The sequence below is a fragment of the Vanessa atalanta genome, chromosome 11 (genome assembly GCF_905147765.1).
Source record: "Vanessa atalanta chromosome 11, ilVanAtal1.2, whole genome shotgun sequence".
Classification (NCBI taxonomy): Eukaryota; Metazoa; Arthropoda; class Insecta; order Lepidoptera; family Nymphalidae; genus Vanessa; species Vanessa atalanta.
The window spans coordinates 6,676,743-6,695,971 of NC_061881.1; the positions used below are offsets into that span (position 1 = coordinate 6,676,743).

Consider the following 19,229-nt stretch of genomic DNA (forward strand, 5'->3'; position numbering starts at 1 on the left):
ACTAATTATGCAAGTGAAGTAGACGTCTTTTTTCCTTTCATTACATGGAGTTTAATATTATTTTCTTGGAAAATTATATCTACGTTTATTTTATATTATTTTATTTTATCTTCAAGCTAGCACTTTAAAATGTATTCAGTTTCACAGTGGATTTTATTTAAATCTTTTTTTTTCATAAATTGCATAGTGACATAATATGATGCCTACTATGGTCTAGGTAGCCTGGTGGTAAGTGGTCACCACCGCCAATGTACATTGTCAATGTAAAGAACATTACCCATTTTTCGTCAATGCACGACCGACCTTGGGAACTAAGGTGTTATATCCCTTGTGGCAGTAGTTACATTGGCTAAGTCACCCTTGGGTTGCACAGATAAATTTAAGATTATGTACTATGTAGTTTTTATTTTTATTTTAAGATGTACTCGTGCGCATAAAAACGGACGCTGTAAGAAATATATTCCACTTCTATCTTTGTCAATGCGCTGCCGATTACAGGATCTAAGATGTTTTATCCCTTATAGCAACTATTACACTGGCTGATTCATGATTCAAACCAGAATCAATCAAAGTTTTGGTATTAGTAGGTAGAACACACCTTAACCGGTCTTCACAAAATACCCAGTGAAGAATTTTAGTTTTAATATTACTAGTAAAAAAAATTATTGTAACTTATTTAGCAACAATGCTGGAAACTAATTAATGAACGTGGAAAATGGTATTAAACGCACGTTGTCTTAATCAGTTGGAAAAAAGGGACATTTTATGTTTTTAATAAAGAGGTTATATTAAGAAAAGTTTTTAATATATTAACGCATTCGGTATATAAATATAGCACGAATTGATCAAGAGAATAGTAGTATAGGCCTCAATGTACGCAATATCGTTACAAAGCAACAATGCTAATATAGCCTCATCTATACTTAGGTATATTATGAATAAGAAAGCAACTGTCAGTCTATCTGTTGTTCTTTCATGGTCAAATCGCTTAACCGAAATCGATGAAATTTAGTACGAAGTAAGAAACTCTAAGGAAGGACATAGACTACTTCTTATGCCTTACAGCTGATGACCTGCCTCTAAAATGCGAGCGAAGCCAGGTGAAAACTAGTATAATAATAACTTGTGATTACCAGTGCCGTAATGGTTTCATGCATACGAAGCGTAAGTTATTGATTTTTTTTTTACTCCAAATAATATTTAAACAAAATAAACACAGACATATTTATAATTGATTTTCATTCAATTGTTTTATATAAATCGATGTTTATCATGCGAACAGACCAATTACTATTAGAACGATAGTTTTAAGGTTCGAGTAATCAAAACCATACATAAATAAATAGCATTAAAACACCCGAATATTACACTACAATAAACAAGCTAAGAAAGGCGAAACTGTCACCAAACCATAGCACTGAATAAATGAAACGAGACAATACGATGCAATACAATTGCAATGAAAAGACGCGGTCCGTGTGTTCTAGTTCTGAACAAGAGGAATGGGAACTCGCAGGTGCATACAACAATACATTGGAAGCAACAATGTATGCTATTGCCATGCGATTGCGCTACGCCACTCGACAGGAGTGACTAAAATTTTGGCACGACTAAGATTACTCCGTTTTTTAATCACTATCTTTTCTAGTATTAAAAAAAAAGAGTTATGAAAGTTTAAGGCGAAATTCGGAAATTAATATGTAGTATTTTTGTGTTTTTGTTATAATATAAAAACATTTATGTATTCATAATTGTATCATTAATGTTTCTCAATAATTTTATGTTATTAATTAAATGTAAATTTACGTGTATTTTCCATTTAAATACGCTTATGTTATTTTTTTTAAGCGACGTAACAACTTTGGTTGGATGTACTGAAAATATATAACACTCAAGGAAACGCTTAAAGAAATTATACAGTATTATTTGTTGTTAAGAAACTTATACAAACTCCATCTTAAAGGCATTTAAGATGTTCCAACTAAGCTCAGGCGCGACCTTTCTAATCCATCAAAAGTAAACTATTAGTGTCGGTAGGAGATTTTTATAGACACATTGAGATAGATGAATATATAAAACTTATTACATTATGTATCGATTCATATAGTGATTAATTATTAATATATTAACAGCCTGTGAATTTCCCACTGCTGGGCTAAGGCCTCCTCTCCCTTTGAGGAGAAGGTATAAAGCATATTCCATTTCGCTGCTCCAATGCGGGTTGGTGGATTCACATGTGGCAGAATTTCGTTGAAATTAGACATATGCAGGTTTCCTCACGATGTTTACCTTCACTGAGATGAATTATAAACACAAATTAAGCATATAAAAATTCAGTGGAGTTTGCCTGAGTTTGAACCCGCAATCATCGGTTATGATGCACGCGTTCAAACCACTGGGCAATCTCGGCTCTATTAATTATTAACGGTAATATATATTTTATTTGAATTACTTATGAAGTACATTTTTATTTAAACTTTATTTTTATTTCTTACTAGGTTATCCTTATACGATTCGTACGGGTAACTAAGAGCTTACACTAAACTATTCATCTTTTATATTGAAGGACAAACAAACAAACATTAAATTAGATTAAATCTATTCATTTTAATTTTCATTTATTTACATCTACTTGAATGTTTCATTAATCTTCATCTATGAATAGGACCGATGACTATCTTGATTGCGTTGTCAAGCAGTATCTCATATCATAGACAATACTCTATATAAATGACTAGATGAATGCCCGTTGCCCATCCTATGCCTTTTTATTGCTTTTTCTTAGTCCTTATAAAGTACAAAAAACATGTTTGCGTATGTATTAATGTTCAAAAAAATATTTTTGTTTTGTAATTGTTATGAAAAATAAATTATTAATTAACATTCACTTCAAGTTGCTATGTTCAATTGCAATCTATTCTGTGTAGGTCATCAAATATTTTTCCACCTAACAGCAATAACTTGGAGCGTTATGATCCGGTTATTTTTAACCAAATCATATACATTTCATTGATTCGGCGCAAATACAAGGGACATAACAGTTTAGTATCGAAGGTTAACCACGAATTGACAAGGTAAGTAATGGTTAATTGCTCATATTTATTTTATTTGATAAAATAAATAAAAAAATATTATATATTTTTACATCACTATAACAAACATTTCGGCCACAGTTCCCTTATTAACCGAAATGGTCTGTTTATGCAGTATATTAATATAAACATACTGTTGGAAATATAAACCAAATAAGTACGGAAATTTATATTTAACAGTGAAAAGTTGCTTAACTTTTGAAGTAGCGAATATGAAAAGCAAAATATTATCAGCTTTTTTTTTTAATTTCGTACATATTTTGCATAAACGGTATGTAAAATAACTTCGCGTAACCGTGGGTGCAACATTTTAACAGGAAATTTCTACATTAACCCGGAGTGAGTGGGCAATAAATAAACCTTTATATATTGAGTACAGTGTTTTTCACGTGAATTCGTTGCTTAAATTACTTATATATACTCACTCTATAGAAACTACTCGGGTAGTACACGAAAACTTACTTATTGGTCGGGGTTTTTCTCTGAAATAGTAATATACTTAGTCTTTATACGAATCCTTATTTTTATTTTTTACCGACGCTGAAAGGAAAGTTAGACGTAAGAATAGATGTAAACATCAGAGTCCAAATCTTTTTTCATTATAGATCTTCAGTATTAACACTCATTGATTTCCAAAATATACAAACGTTTTGTAAATAATATCTCAAACAAAAATTAAAGTATTTGTTTACAATTGAAATATTATGCACTTGGTATGTCTAGAGAGCAATCGCTTAATCCCCAAGAGTAGCCTATCTAAAAAGTTATAAGTTTCACAGTATCCGACAGCCACCATTGTTTCCGACATTCAACGATATAATAATATGGTCATAGTCTACATTTTTATGAAATATTAAGATACATGACATGATAAAAATACATTGGCGTATGTAATAATATATGTATACAATTCCAAACAATAAAATAAAATTTTCATAATCGGTTCATAAATGACTAAGTTGCGAGGTAACAAAAATAAAACATCCGAATTGAGACCGCTTCCTTTTTCCGCAGTCGGTTAAAAATAATTTTCAGAAGAACTAGTGAGAGAAACTAAGTTTCGTTTAGATTACAATATAGTTTTTTTTTATGAGTGACGGCCGAAAATCTGAAAGATCAACCTCTCGGACAACATTATGTAACCTCTTACAATATTAATACCAAGAAATAACCGTGCAATAAAGAAACTAACGCACATCAAATGATGTTTGAATGGGTTGAATCGTTGTACCAAGAGAATTTATATCTACCATACGTCATTTTATACTTGTACATTAAAGAATCAAATACAAAAGTTATTATCTTTCTCATTTAATATTTTTGCCTAAAATAAACTATATATTTCATTCATTTGAAATAATGATTACATAACTAACAACAGATAATGTTTTATCCTGGTCTGTACGTTCAAATCGTTTAAAAAGTTTCGACTATACGAAGCATAAAAGTTCACAACAAAAGTTAAAATAGCACTATCCATATAAGCAAATGTCGATGATTTAATTCGGCGATAGCGGGAACGTTATGTCCAATTCAATCCCAATGTGAATTTAGTCCCAGTCATAGCGGTCGGACCAACAATGCAAACTCTGAAGTTCCTAACTTTGTCCCCTCCTCCCGCCGCCCCGTCCCCAAGGACCTAGTCCGGCGTCAGTATGTGGCTGAATTTCGGAGGAGTCCAATTTAGCCCTATTTATGCAACACCCGAGGTCCCCTGCGTTTACTGAACTGACACTGTATTAAGTTTAATGATCCTGAGCATCTTGATTGATTCTGAGATTGTTTCGATTTCAATTCGCTCTGAATTTAATCTTGATTTGTACGTGACATGGCTGGATAAACATAAGGGTGTGGATATTGGAAGTTAGGAATTATTCTAATTAATTTAATTAAACTTACATACTTTTACATACAAATAATTTTAAATTTTTATTTAGGATTTTATTAAAACAAGCCTTTTTCAATGGATGGACTCACCATGTATAGGTATCATAATCACCAAGGTGAATTCTAAAGTACTGCTTTCTAAATACACTGCTCATAAACTTAAAATATAGAAAAAAAACTAGGATGTTTAAAAACGATAGTATGGAAGTTTGTAAAGTGAAGAATAAATCCAAGTGGCACTTTTTTTTCTTTTATTTCTTCGTCTCTTTTACTCTAATGACATTTCTTTTTATGTCTAATGTGTTTTTAACATTTTATAAAGATAAATATTTTTCTTTGTACTTCATTGTACACCACACAGAGAAAATAAATAAATACAACATAGATCCAGCCTTAATAAAAGACACGACCAATTTTGCGACCTTATCGCTACATAGCGATCTATTCCAGGCAACCCATGTCTTCTTCTAATATCTTCTACTAGAAACTCCCCCTTTTGTTAAAGAAAAGGTTCGAAAAAACAAACATGTGGTTCGCTCCGAACGATCCGCATTGGAACAGTCGGGTAGAATGCTTTTAAGTCATGTCTCCCGGTAACATGAGCAAGAGTTTGACTAACAAACCATAAACAAATTATATATTTACTTAATTTATCCTTTTTGTTAATCTATCTATCTTAAGATTAACACGTTTATACTATAAAGTAATTATAGATTTTAACATAAGTGCTTCTATGAAGTAGATTTATAACTAGGATTAAATTATTAATAATATAGTTTATGGTAAAACCAAATTATAATTAAACTCATTTTCTGATAAATTTATTGTATAATATAAAATTGAAAAAGCAAAATTTTAAAAATTGTAAATTTGTCTCATGAGTTTTTATTACTAAAAAAAAATATTTAACAGTCATGTCCTACCCAATGAAAGAGAACGTACGAGCAGACGAAAAGAGCCAAGTGTATAATATACATAAATTTATTTAAATTGGAATCTATTTATATAGTAATTAGACTCTACATTAGTGCTTAGTCTCACACCCTCTATGCCCTGTGTTCGTGGAGACAAGAGTCACAAGTCTATTCAGCGAAACATCTCATCCCACTGTAATTTAGTAGGGGACAGATGGGTTCACCGCGATTGCTCGTATCGCTTACATAAAAAAAGTAAAATAAAAAAATATGCCGAAGGTTCCCTTAGTATTGTGTTACTTAATATTTCAATGCTAACAAAGAAATTTTGCAATATATAATTTGGAAAAAATAATAATAATAAGGAATTCAGAGATGAATTTGTTACGTATGCAAAATTCTATTGCTTCTTTTATTTCTTTTTTTTTTTTTTTGAAAAGAGGCACGTTTGTTGTATATATATTGTTGGTTAATATTTATTTGTTTAAGTTTTTCCGGTAACGAGAAAAGGATTCAATGTAACTCAAACGAAGCCAAGTCACGGATATACATATATACGGTTTTAAATTAAAACGCCTACCTTAATATGCGATAAGAGCAATAACAAAACGTGTTCATCTGGCGCCATTTGTAATTATTAATTCACATTTTGATCTGTTATAGTTTTTACTAACTTTAAGCTAACAAGTTCCTGGAGGTGCTAACTTTTATTTTGACCGATCTTTACGTAATATATTCATCATTGATGATGTGATCACAAGTAACTGTAAATCAAGTTCCTAAATCAATATAATTTATATTACAGTGATATTTTCTTCAAATCGCTCTTATTTCTAAGCAAATGATGAGCTTAATCAAATAAAAACAAAAGAAGTGAAATAAAAGAGTAAAAATGCAATTTTAAAAAGCTTGTAATACCTTTTTTATCTTTGTCCGAACTATTTTTATATGTTAATTAAATCTGTTATTTTATACCCATGCGTATATTACTTTTTTCTCCTCAAAATGTTTTTTTTTTTTTTGTTTCGTAGCTATTAATGAGTGTTGCCAGTAAGATAAAATGATTCATAAAATGTTTTTCCCCAAATTTGTTCAACAATGATTGTGATCGAATTTCGACCACTGGGCGAACATTAGAATAAAAAAAGCCTTATAAAGCATATATAAATAATTAAAGACTCGCGCGAACTTTATATCTTCTTAAATCTATAGGAGCAATTTTCTTATCGGAGTGGAAAATGGAAATCGATTTTCTGAATAATCCATATATTTATACTGAGTAGCGAAGCAGGGCGGTCTGAGATCGGCTTAAATCTTTGCCTTGGGTTTATTTCGTCTCGTTTCTATGCTATCTTTGTTACAGAAAATATAAATGAGTACAAAATATTTTAACCAAATTTATTTCATATATATTATGTAACTTTTATTCAAAATAAATAAAAAACATTATATATAACTTTTAAAATTTCAATAAACTATTAAGTCGGAAATAAAACATAAATCTATAAGTATTTTACGTGCGTATATCCATTTATATTTGAATTGAAACCAAGTCAGCAGCGGCTCTGAATTAAATAATTCATACTAATATCCATACTAATACTAATATTATAAATGCGAAAGTAACTTTGTCTGTCTGTCTGTCTGTCTCGCTTTCACGCCAAAACTACTGGACCGATTTAAATGAAATTTGGTACACAAATAGTCTAGAGCCTGAGAAAGGCTTTTTATTTGGAAAAAAGTGCTGTAAAGAGTTGAAAAGGGTGATGAAAGGTTTAAGTTGTTGAAAGTATTATCATCATTCGAACTAGAAGCATAAAACTTACATTTTAGACTGTACACTTATAAACATGACACCCACTAAGGAGCGAATTTTGGAAATTCTACTCCTAAAGGGGTAAAATAGGGATTAAACGGTTGTCTGGAAGTCAATAATTTTTTTAAGTTAGAAACATGAAACTTTATTTTTGGGGTACTGATTAAAAAGGAGTAGATACTTATTTAAGTGTTTCTGCATATTCTACCCCTACGGGGGTGAAATAAGCGTTGAAAGTTTGTATAGAAGTCCGTCATTTTTTAAGATAGTAATATAAAAACTTTATTTCTGGGAGACTGATCAAAAATGAGTAAATACGTATTAAAGCGTTTCTGGACATTTTACGCCTAAAGGGAAAAGTAGGGGTTGACATTTTGTATACAGGTTAGTCTGGAAGCCCCTCATTTTGAAGTTAAAAGCATGACATTTTATTTTTGAGCTACCGATTAAAAATGATTTGATTCGCATTTAAGCGTTTCTGGATATTTTACCATAAGGGCTGAAATACACACCAATGTATACCACATTGGTGTGTATTGTACAAAGAGTTCTTACATTAACGCAATATTTTTTAGTTAATTTGTAAATATATTCATATTCTACGACAGCAAAGCTAACAGCTAGTAATATCATATATATACTTTTTTGTACTCCATAAACATAAAATACAGAAATCTTAGACTAAACACAAAACCTAACCTGTATTTCATATATTCCACCCTGTTGCTGCAAAGGCAAAGCGACGACCAACACGTGCAGGTGCCCTTGCAACGTTTTCCTTCTCTGATCATAATTTAAATTATAAATACAAATGAAGCACATGAAAACTTTGTGGTTGCCCAGATTTAAACTACAATTAGTTCAAATCCATCTATTCTATAAACTATTTAGTAAGCTTCAATTGAATATAATTATAAATTTAAAAAATCAACTGATTGCTTCTCATTGTAATGTTACTTTACATATTCATTTATGCTAAAATCCACACATAGACTGTCAAAAAGTTAAATGTTTCTTTGTTGAGAAAATTTCAGTAGTAGCCGAGGATCTAGAAAAAGCTTGTGTTCATATTCCTGTGCCTGGGAAAACCTGTGCCTGTGCTCTTTCCGGTCGTGTCGCATTTTCCGTTCGGATTATAAGAGTGAGAAAATAGAGATTGCTTCTGTTTCCGCATACACTTGTGCACTTTTATATATCTCACATTGATGTATAGACTTCTTTAAGAAGGTTGATAAATTGGTTCGGAGGACATCAGATATCTATTGATCTTAACTATACTGATAATATACATTGATTATATGAGTTAATACATCCTTCCTGGGGCACGGTATTCGTTACTATACGAAGATGCCACAGTTACGTTTAAGTTGGACTGTTAAAAAATTTAAAGTACATGTCAAAAAAACATTGATTAATAAGGCAAATTACTCAATACAAGATTATATTAAAAAATAAAAAGCGTGGACTTCGTATTTATCGAATTCAGGAATATAAAAAAATAATTGTAATTTTCTGACATACTCTGTTAAATTAAAATGGTAGAAAAGAGTAACTACTAAGTTTCTTGCCGGTTGTTCGGAACCGGTGGTTCGAAAAGCGGATTCTACCGAGAAGAAGATAATTCTACATTTAATTCAAAACTAAAACATGACGATTCATAAGTGCTTTTAGGAGTAGAATTAAGAATATTTTGATTTTGATTTTATGATTTAAGTAAGGGATGCTCGATAATTAGAATCATTCATAAGATAACGCATATTGTTTGAGATATTAAACTGTGTACCCACTGGTTGTATTTTTTTAGTCTTTTTTATAAATTAAAATATATTCAAACTGAAAAATATAACAGAACTAATAGGCGATCGTCAGAATGTTTTGTTTTACATTGTTTTAGGTTTCAAATTGAGTAAAATGATACGAACATGTGCTTGAACGTATCAGTTTTTAACATTGGCAGAAAACCAATAAATTCGAACGTAAAAATATTTTTTTAAATATAACGCATTTTATTTTACATTTTTAAATATATTTAAAAAAAGAATAGGGTATGTGAGCCATCGGACGATGAATAAGCGCATAGACAGTGTAAGATATAAATTATTTTTATATATGGAAATTCGCCAAATGTGGAAACCAAGATGTTATGACCCATGTTCTTATAATTACACTGGCTAACTGCCGTTCAAACTAGAATATTATTTAAGGTTAGGAGGTAGAAGTATAAATAAGTGAATGACTACATAAGAATTTATAACCGGTCTTACATAAATCCAACTGCGGAATTATTTGTAAGCAACACGCTTGTTTTATATTGTCCTTGCTTCTAACAAATATTCTAGTACTAAAGAGGTTCGTTGCTATAGTGTTGAGGTGCTTTCAAGAATTTTCGATTGTCATCCAGCAGGTTTGAACTTTATCTAGAGCTGATTGCGACTCTTTCTGAAGTATCGTCGGATTTTTCCTTTACTTTACTTGTTATCTCGACTGCAGAAACTTATTTCAACATGAGAAATATAACTCTTCTTAACTTTGTGAAATTGCACTGCAGATCTGCGTTATTGATTGCAGTAATTTTTAAAATAATATAGGGAACGCTTACGAAGATTTTAATTCATATATATCATTATAATATATTTCGTCTTGACAATATTGTCCCCAATTAAAAAATATTATGCAATAAGGAAGTTTTAATTAATAAAGTAGCCTTTATGAAGATTTCTAGCATTTTAATCCATAAATTACAGTATTTATTCGTAAACTTTGCATTCGTGCCTACATATTGAATTTTTATTTTGACGTTAAATCCGCGAAATATCGACTTTCAAATCTATTAACAGTTTCCTGGCACCCAAAATTTTCAGGGCGTTGAAATGAAAATCTCACAAAGTCGGTAATAAAGTAAGACACGCTATAAATTAAAAATATATATATATTTGGAATAATCTACTTAAATCGTATATTTATAGATTGGATATAAACGCGTAATAATTTTATAAGCAATCTGATTCCGATGTTTGGCTCAGAGTAAAAAAATGTTTTCAATGTGGCACATTTGCTTAATTTCAAATGCTATGCGGTTTTATTTATTTGCCTTAATATTCTAAAATGAATAATATATAGAAGAGATCTAGCCGTAGATGTGCAGAAAATATATAAAGAGTATTTTTGATTGCAATTTACTAAATTATCACGATTTAACAAATAATTAATTTTAGGAAGCGGAAAAAGGTTACTGGCTGGGTAGAGAGCGGCCCTATACCTGTATAAAAAAAAAAAACAAATGTAAAACGTGCGAACAGTCGTCGCCAGTTTACAGTGAAATTAAATCAAAACAAAACCTTTCACATGTTCCGTAATTTCTAAAAATCTGTTGAATAAACGTGAAGTTTCGCGGGCGACTCAGTAGTTATAGATAAGTCTTTGTGTTGGTCAATTATCAGTTACATTGCAATTGCTTTAATATAAACAAATATAGATTGCGTTGTTGTAAAAATTGAATAAAAAAACTTACATCACACTATTCTTTATCTAAATTTGTAATAAAACTTCCACACACTGTAATAATACAAAATTCATGTTAAGCCAATCTGATTTATATGACAACCAATATTGCACAAGTTCTGATAACACATTGTCGTCACAGAAAATTTACTACGTACATAACTAAGCACGGGCGTAAATGCATACTCTTTGTTCATTCAAACAAAGGCATTCTTGTTCTGTACAGTGTGAACATCGTCAAAAGTTCCATGCATTGTAGGCTCTATGTGTATACAAATAAGAACTACTAATGTTTATCTTATTTGTTGCCCTGTATACAATAGCTCAAATGCACGTGCAAATGACATTTTTACTACCAACTATGTTTTCGTTTTGAAGTGAGCTGAATAGCACTCGACTATTTTTACTGAGCTTATTTTTTTCATATCTATTAAACATTTCATAATGGATATCCATTTAAACTGTAGTATAAATACTACACTTTAGACTTGATGGTGGATGATTTTTTACACTTAAAAATTTATTCGGTTCAACCAGTTTGTTGAAATAGGTGATTCTGTAAATCATTTTTATTTTTAATGAAAGCAGATCTGCGGAGTAGACTTGACTAATAAGTGGTCACGTTTGTTCACGGAGTCTGATCGTAGGCTAAAGCCATACCGATGTTCAGTGTGTCTCCATTTGTAAGGCGAAGCATAACATGTTCCTTGCCTCTGTAATTACTCGAGTTCATCCTTTATATTGGAACACCACAATATAAAGCGTTTAATTTGTAGATAGAAACTTTTAAAACGGTTTTTCTAATAGAAATTTAAAGCATATTGTATCAATATTTGAAAATAATTAATAAAAATGAATAGAACTCAGCAATTTTACAATTATACGTTAAATCAATTATAAAAATTGCTCATTTAAGGCTCTAACGGGTAAACAACGAGAACTCTCTAACGAACGATGCTCTATTAATATTATTTTCTTTTTAGTGCTGTAAGCATGTTTTTATATTTTTTAAGCTATTATTTTATGTGCCTAGAGGTTTTTTATAAGATGTTGATGTGCTAAAATTCACTTTGATTTTAAGTGCGAATATATCAGTTTTAAATATTCATATCCTTTTTTATTCATTTTTTCCAGATCTAAAGGTTGACCGTTGGAGTCTGCCCAGGGCATTAAGTCCGCCTAATATAATAACATATTTTTTTTCAAGTTTAGATGTATAAATAAAATACAGAGTAATTAATAAAATCAAGTAAGCTATGGCTCTAGTATAGATTTCATTCATTCGGATTCATTCACAGAAATAAAATTACTTTTAGTTTAAAAAGTATATAATATAAAAAAATAGCAATTAATAACCAGTAACAACCAGATACGATGAAATATAGTTATTCTTTAAACATATTTTATGGAACAAAATGTATAATCTTGTATTTTCTTTTCAGGATATTTTCCAAAATGATTCTCTCAAATCTCAAAGAAATTATTTTATACAATGGTCATCTATTTAAAAAAGGTCAAGTACAAGACTTGTAATTGTACTGTACTATAGATTTAATAGGAAAAACGATAGTACATTACTGTATCATACATATATTTTATACATTGAAAAAAAAATTAGTACTATATTAACGATATATTTGCGTATTAGTGATATAAATTTTAAACATTTTTACACTTTGAATTGAGTCTATGCATAAAAGGACAACGTTTACGAAGTATTTATGCAATATATATATATATATATTTTTAGTGAGTTTTTTCAAAATGTTCTATAGGATTGTATGGAATGTCTTTGTAACATATTTTAAAAAACAATTTTTTTTTTTAATGAATATAAGTCATACGAACCAAAATAAAAATTCAAATTCAAATTCAGATTTACTTCAATTTAGAACAGTTACAGATATTTAAAAGGATGGAAATATATAAATCGTGTGTAAAGATGTAATAATACTGGATAGGCCAGTTAAGTATGTGAAAATTACTTGTATAATTTACATATAAATGTCATACTAAGTTGGGTTTAGCTAGTATTACCATAATTATTATACTGTACGTTACGGTAATCTGCAAACGTTGGTAACCGATGTTTATCAACATTACTTAACCCGTGTTGATTTGGACTTCTGAAAACTAATTTATATTATTAAAATAGATATTATGTATATTTCTTAAAATTTCTACACTCTCAGGTAATATTTAACTATTCATTTGACGTCGTCCTAACCGATTTCGGCCACAGCCATCTGGAAAACAAGGAGACAAGCCAACTACGCAGGACTTATAGTGCACACATGTGTGATTTTTTTTTTATGGCATTCGTTGGCGGACGAGAATATGGGCCACCTGATGGTAAGTGGTCACTACCGCCCATAGAAAAAGGTGCTGTAAGAAATATTAACCGTTCCCTACATCACCTATGCGCCACCAACCTTGGGAACTAAGATGTTGTGTCCCTTGTGCCTGTGATTACACTGGCTCACTCACTATTCTAACCGGAACACAACAATACAGTGTACTGTTATTTGGCAGTAGAATATCTGATGAGTGGGTGGTACCTACCCAGACGGGCTTGCACAAAGCCCTACCACCAAGTAAATAATCATCAAATACAGTTGCACTCCTTTCCTTACTATCATTATCCGATGAGACGACAAACTAATAATTAAGGAGGTTTTACGTGCTTTCCGGTGTACTAGAGATGTACTTCACTTCCAATTTTCAACACCGGACTATTACTGAAAATTTTGCGATGGAAAAAACCAATAACTTTTTATCTAATTGACTTGCGGTTTGAATCCAGGGCCTCGGGTTATAAAGCCATATCTAGTCACTTTATCAACAAGGCTATAAATTTTTATTTGTTGTCAAATAGATTTTCGGTTACTTCGTATATATTATCTATTAATTCTATTATTCTTTTAAAAGATTGAAAAAATACTATTTTTAAACAAGCAAATACTCTATATAGCAAAACCCAATTACTTTGGACTAAAGATAAATAATGACTCAAGGTCTGTAAATGATCAGTATCATACATAATGTGATTAAAAATTAATTATTTCAGTTGTTTATTTTCCGATATAGGTACGAGAGTAAGAAATATTAAGCGTTCTATACATCGCCGATGCGTCACCAACCTTGGGAACTAAGATGTTATATACATTTCACTTGTAGTTACCCTGGCTCACTCGCCTTCAATTCGGAACGCAACAATACTATAATATCTGATGAGTAGGTGGTACCTACCCAGCCCCACGCGCCCACACAGCCCTACCTAGCTATACGTTTTTACACTGGTAACATTTTTAATGTAGTGTATAACATTTTACATAAAATATGCAGGTTAAACGCATTATCATCCTTTACTAAACAAAATTCGAGCAAAAATCCAAGAAAGTAATAACTGATGTAATAGAACTGATGTCATCTTCGAAGCCGATACTGGCTGTAACCAGTTTTATTTCTGTTTAGGATTTCTACTTATTTTTATCGTACACACATTTATAGTTCCAATTGAAACTGAAATCCATCAGCATGTAAGGGTTTGAAAGAACTTTTTTAATTGTGGATTGTTTTGAAAACATATAAAAAAGCATAAAAACTTCAATACGACATAAGTATAATATAGATGCATGTTTATAATTATAATATAGATAAAAATATGCAAATTACTTTGTTTGCATTCGATCAAATATTACGCTATAAAAGTTCCCCTACTTAAAAATATTGTAACTCATTTTAATGAGAGAAAATTATTACAAAAAAAAAAAATTACGCCTATTTATGGCGCATATATCGCCCAAATCAGATATGATTGAGCACTATTAATATTATTCTGATTATTATTTATGATGTATTATTTAATCTGTTCAATTAAAGCTATAAATCGTAATTTACGTATTTATAACATTATTTTAATTCAATTATTTAGGTTAATGAACTTAAATATTATGTTACCTATTATTATAGTGTTTCTATCGTATGTTTACTCTGGATATCAATCAATTATTTTCATGTGACATTAAATACGAATGACGTTTTGATATTACAGTTTGCGGTTATAAAAATAAGAAGTAAATTATAAAAATATTTCAAAGAGAACAATGATTATAAAAAAACTTATATTCTTCTATTTATAAAATTTCTTATGAAATTATATCTTAATTGCCTTACAAAGGCTGCTTCATAAGTTATGCAGATTTATTATACGTATAAAGCAGAAAACTTGCATTGTCCGCTCGCTCCAATTAATGAAACCAAATATTATTTTAAATGATAAAATGAATTTTTAATTGTTTCAATTAAAAACTATAAGTGAATATAATTATTTAGCAGAAAGATCGATATTGTAGTCGATAATTAGTTTAACAACACTGTCTCGTACCTTAACATGGACTTGGTAAAAACTAAAATTAATGATACAGTAATATTACAGAGAGTTCCTCAAAATTTTTGCCATGCCATAGTCTTAAAAAATCTCTTAGAAAGTTAAATATATTGAATAGGAAATATGTATGTAATACAAAAATCGTTATTTTAAAGTAACGCACTTAATTTTACACGTGCAAAATGAGTGAACGTAGCGCTGCCACCGTGCTACGTGAGAGCTGTGCTACGGATGTCGTAAATCCTTATTTCATTACCTCCTGCAGAATTTCCTTCCCTCTCATTATTAAGGATTTCGCCCTCTTTCATGTAATTTCTTTATGTAAATTTCCTTTCAAATTATCATATAACATTTGACGTCGTACTCAGTTCATATTTATAGCTATTTCTTTCCAAATTATATTATAGATGTAATAAAATAGGTACGAAATTAATAAAAGAAATATTATATTTTTCAACATTGATAAAGTATCTTAATCTTTTAAAAGTTATTTAGTTTCGTTAGGTATATTATTGCATTAGTATTTTAAACATAATGCGATTTTCGAATTATGTCGATTTTAGGTTAACGACTTTCAAATACTCTACTGATTCACCTACAATCACATTATTTATTGGCTTTATAGACAATATCGACTTGAATTTTAGACAAACTCGATAAACATTGATGAAACAAGATCACATTACAACAGTTGCCCCCGGGGATGCCTTTGAAAATTGTGAACAGAATCTTTTTAAGGAATATGTAATTCAAACAAAACCTTAAAAACATATTAAATTAAGTATTATTATTTTTTTAATTTATAGAATAGTTTATAATTTTTATATTATTAAAAGATTAATATATTTTTTATACATTATATTAGTGAGCAACAATATTTCTCTTAAAATATATTTTAAATCAGTGTTAAAAAATAACATTTATTGTATTCATAATTTATCATTTTATATTCTTATAAAACTAATAATTATTATTACGATAAAGTTAACTTACTTCCTCAATCGAACGAAGACAACAATAATAACAGCACGCCACAGTCATAAGTTTATAATAATTGTTTTTAAACATGAACACCAATTCATTATACCACGGCCTTATTTTTTACCATACAGCAACTTTCATTCCTTTGATTCATTCAAGTAAATAACCACGTGGGCGGCTAATGCGCGGGAAATCGAGAGATCGAGCGCCAAAATTCACCGTGCCCGACACAACCATCCCTTTCCGTGCCTCACAATATACTGACAACTGTCACAGAACTCCCGGCCGGTGTTTCAGCCGATTTTACTACCAACGTTTTCCTCTCTTGCCCTATCTTGCTTTCACGAAAATATATATACACAGGGTACGTACACATACGAAAAACAACTTAGTACGTTTCTGTACATATTACGTTTTATTTGACTGTGTGCACCGACTGCACGTATGTGCGAATTATGTTAGGACACATCTTCACGATTGCTTACTATTGCACTGTTGCACACAAAAATACTAAGTTTTTTTTTAAATATCGGAACCTCATTGCAACGAAATAAGGTATAAAATTCAAAAAATCGATTGAGTAGATACGTCCTGTTCGAAATTAATCATTTGAATATTTGCGCATGTCTGTTGTCAGTGTTTCATCTGTTGAACTACGAAAACTATTGTTGTCCTTATTTTTCTTTAAGTTTTCCTGCAAAAGTTTTATTAAAACACTGGTTACAGCATTCCTGTAAGTATATTTTCTTTCTATTACTGTTATAATATCTTCAAAGATAAATATATGAAAAAAAATTGTTAATCATTATAATTTTGTTTCCAACAATTCTAATGAACCTTAAACGACCCATTTCTCTACTAATATTTCATAAATTAACGTCAAAAATACAATTTATATGAGTCTTACCTATTTTTATTTAATTGTAAAAAATATACAAATTATACAATATTTCTTAACAACATTGCTTGTTAGTAATTTAAATACACTGCAATTTGAATAGAGAAAATATTACGTTGACTTCAAAGAACTTCAAAGTAACCAACGAAATTATAGAAGCGCTTTTCGTTTCCGTTCCTATTCATTTATTATAAGACAAATCTTTTATCCGTTTGCTTATAGGAAATATTTAAGGAACGACGCTTTAAATACAGTTTGACTTGTTATTTATCGCATTAATTTGTTTGAAGTAATTATATGGTATAGTTTTACCATTATCATATGGATTTATCACGACCACTGGTTACATGATACCTACGCAGGTTGATGCTAAATTGTGAATCATATAGCTTTTTGATTTTTTGCATTTCAAAAAATAGTCATACAGTGCAATTTTCGTATTATATATGTAACAAAAAAGATAAGATTTTTTTTATACCCTTAAAATGAACGCATTAAATGTGAGACATGCTTTTAATAAATACAAATATTCGGATTGAGCGAGTTATAATGAGCGAGCCCGAGAGGCGCTAATAAAACGTTTTATTTCTAAAACTATTTATTAAAGAACCAGAAGTAAAGTAATTACATTTATCCTATCAGCTAATTACCCTAGTGTCAACTGCTCGAAGTGTGAGCCAGAAGTGAAGTTTCCTTCGTACTCGGTCCCGATGGTTGGCGGCGATTCATCCGTGGTTTCGATGTTGCAACTCGTGCGATTCCCACATTATGTATTACGAAGAATTATTTAATTCACGGCGATCGCTTTGGTGGTCTTTGTGTTGTATTCCCCAGAATGCTCAAGTAAGGTGTTACGACAATTCTTGAATGTGGATTGTCGATGGAAAATATATAACGTAAGGTATAGATCGATAGTTATCAATACTGTAGTGCTATTATAAGCGGAGCCTATTTAAGCTTATAAATAGAAAATTTATACACAAAAAGAAATAAAAACTTATAAACGAAGTATTTTTTGTATCACAGAATATATAAATATCATAAAATAATTATTAAGTCTTTACGGATCTACAATCTGATATACGTGATTTTTATTTATTACAAAATAGTAGCTATTCGAACAGAGTAAAGAAAAGGCAAATAAAAAAAATATAAAAAAGTTAACAAAGAAACGTTAATTTCTTATATAACTTTATTTAGGTCATTAACTTATAATAAAAAAAATGTTGTTTTTTTTAATAGCATTGATTAATGTTAAATTTATCAAAGAAGAGTGAGATCTTAAAACCGACAGTATACATTTTTAGTGATTTCGAGAATGATTCTATACTCTGCTAATTCTGGCGGATCGTGAATCAGAGAACTATCTCGTAGTTGAACTTCATAAACGGATCGCCATTAATTTCTATTTCGTTTCAATCATAATAAATAAAATTCAGGAACAAATTTGTAACATAACTACCTATCGACGCAACTCGTACACCAACATATATTTGTCATTTTAGTAAATAAACCATAACTTAAACAAGAACTGAAATAAAACAATGACAAGTAATTTAGTTGCTACAGATATTAAACATAAGATAAGAGTATGGAGCACTCTTTCCAGCGTTTATACGGAGCTATGAATAACAATTTACTAAAGAGCCGAGAGCACAAACACTTGAGCGTGGAAGTTTGCTCCGAAGTGCCCAAACTCCAGAACAATGGCCTCACGTGACGTTACGAAATCGGTATAACTCGTTCATAA

The 19,229-nt window shown here is 30.3% G+C and overlaps 1 protein-coding gene across 1 annotated transcript in view; it reads right to left on the reverse strand.

Annotated features, from left to right (window-relative positions):
• The window catches only part of LOC125067363 (lachesin-like), an 87,621-nt gene extending 70,806 nt beyond the window's left edge, over positions 1 to 16,815 (reverse strand). The window contains exon 1 of the mRNA XM_047675915.1: positions 16,594 to 16,815. The gene's annotated coding sequence lies outside the window, so the exon portion shown is untranslated. The remainder of the gene's footprint in view (positions 1 to 16,593) is intronic.
• Positions 16,816 to 19,229: the final 2,414 nt, after the last annotated feature.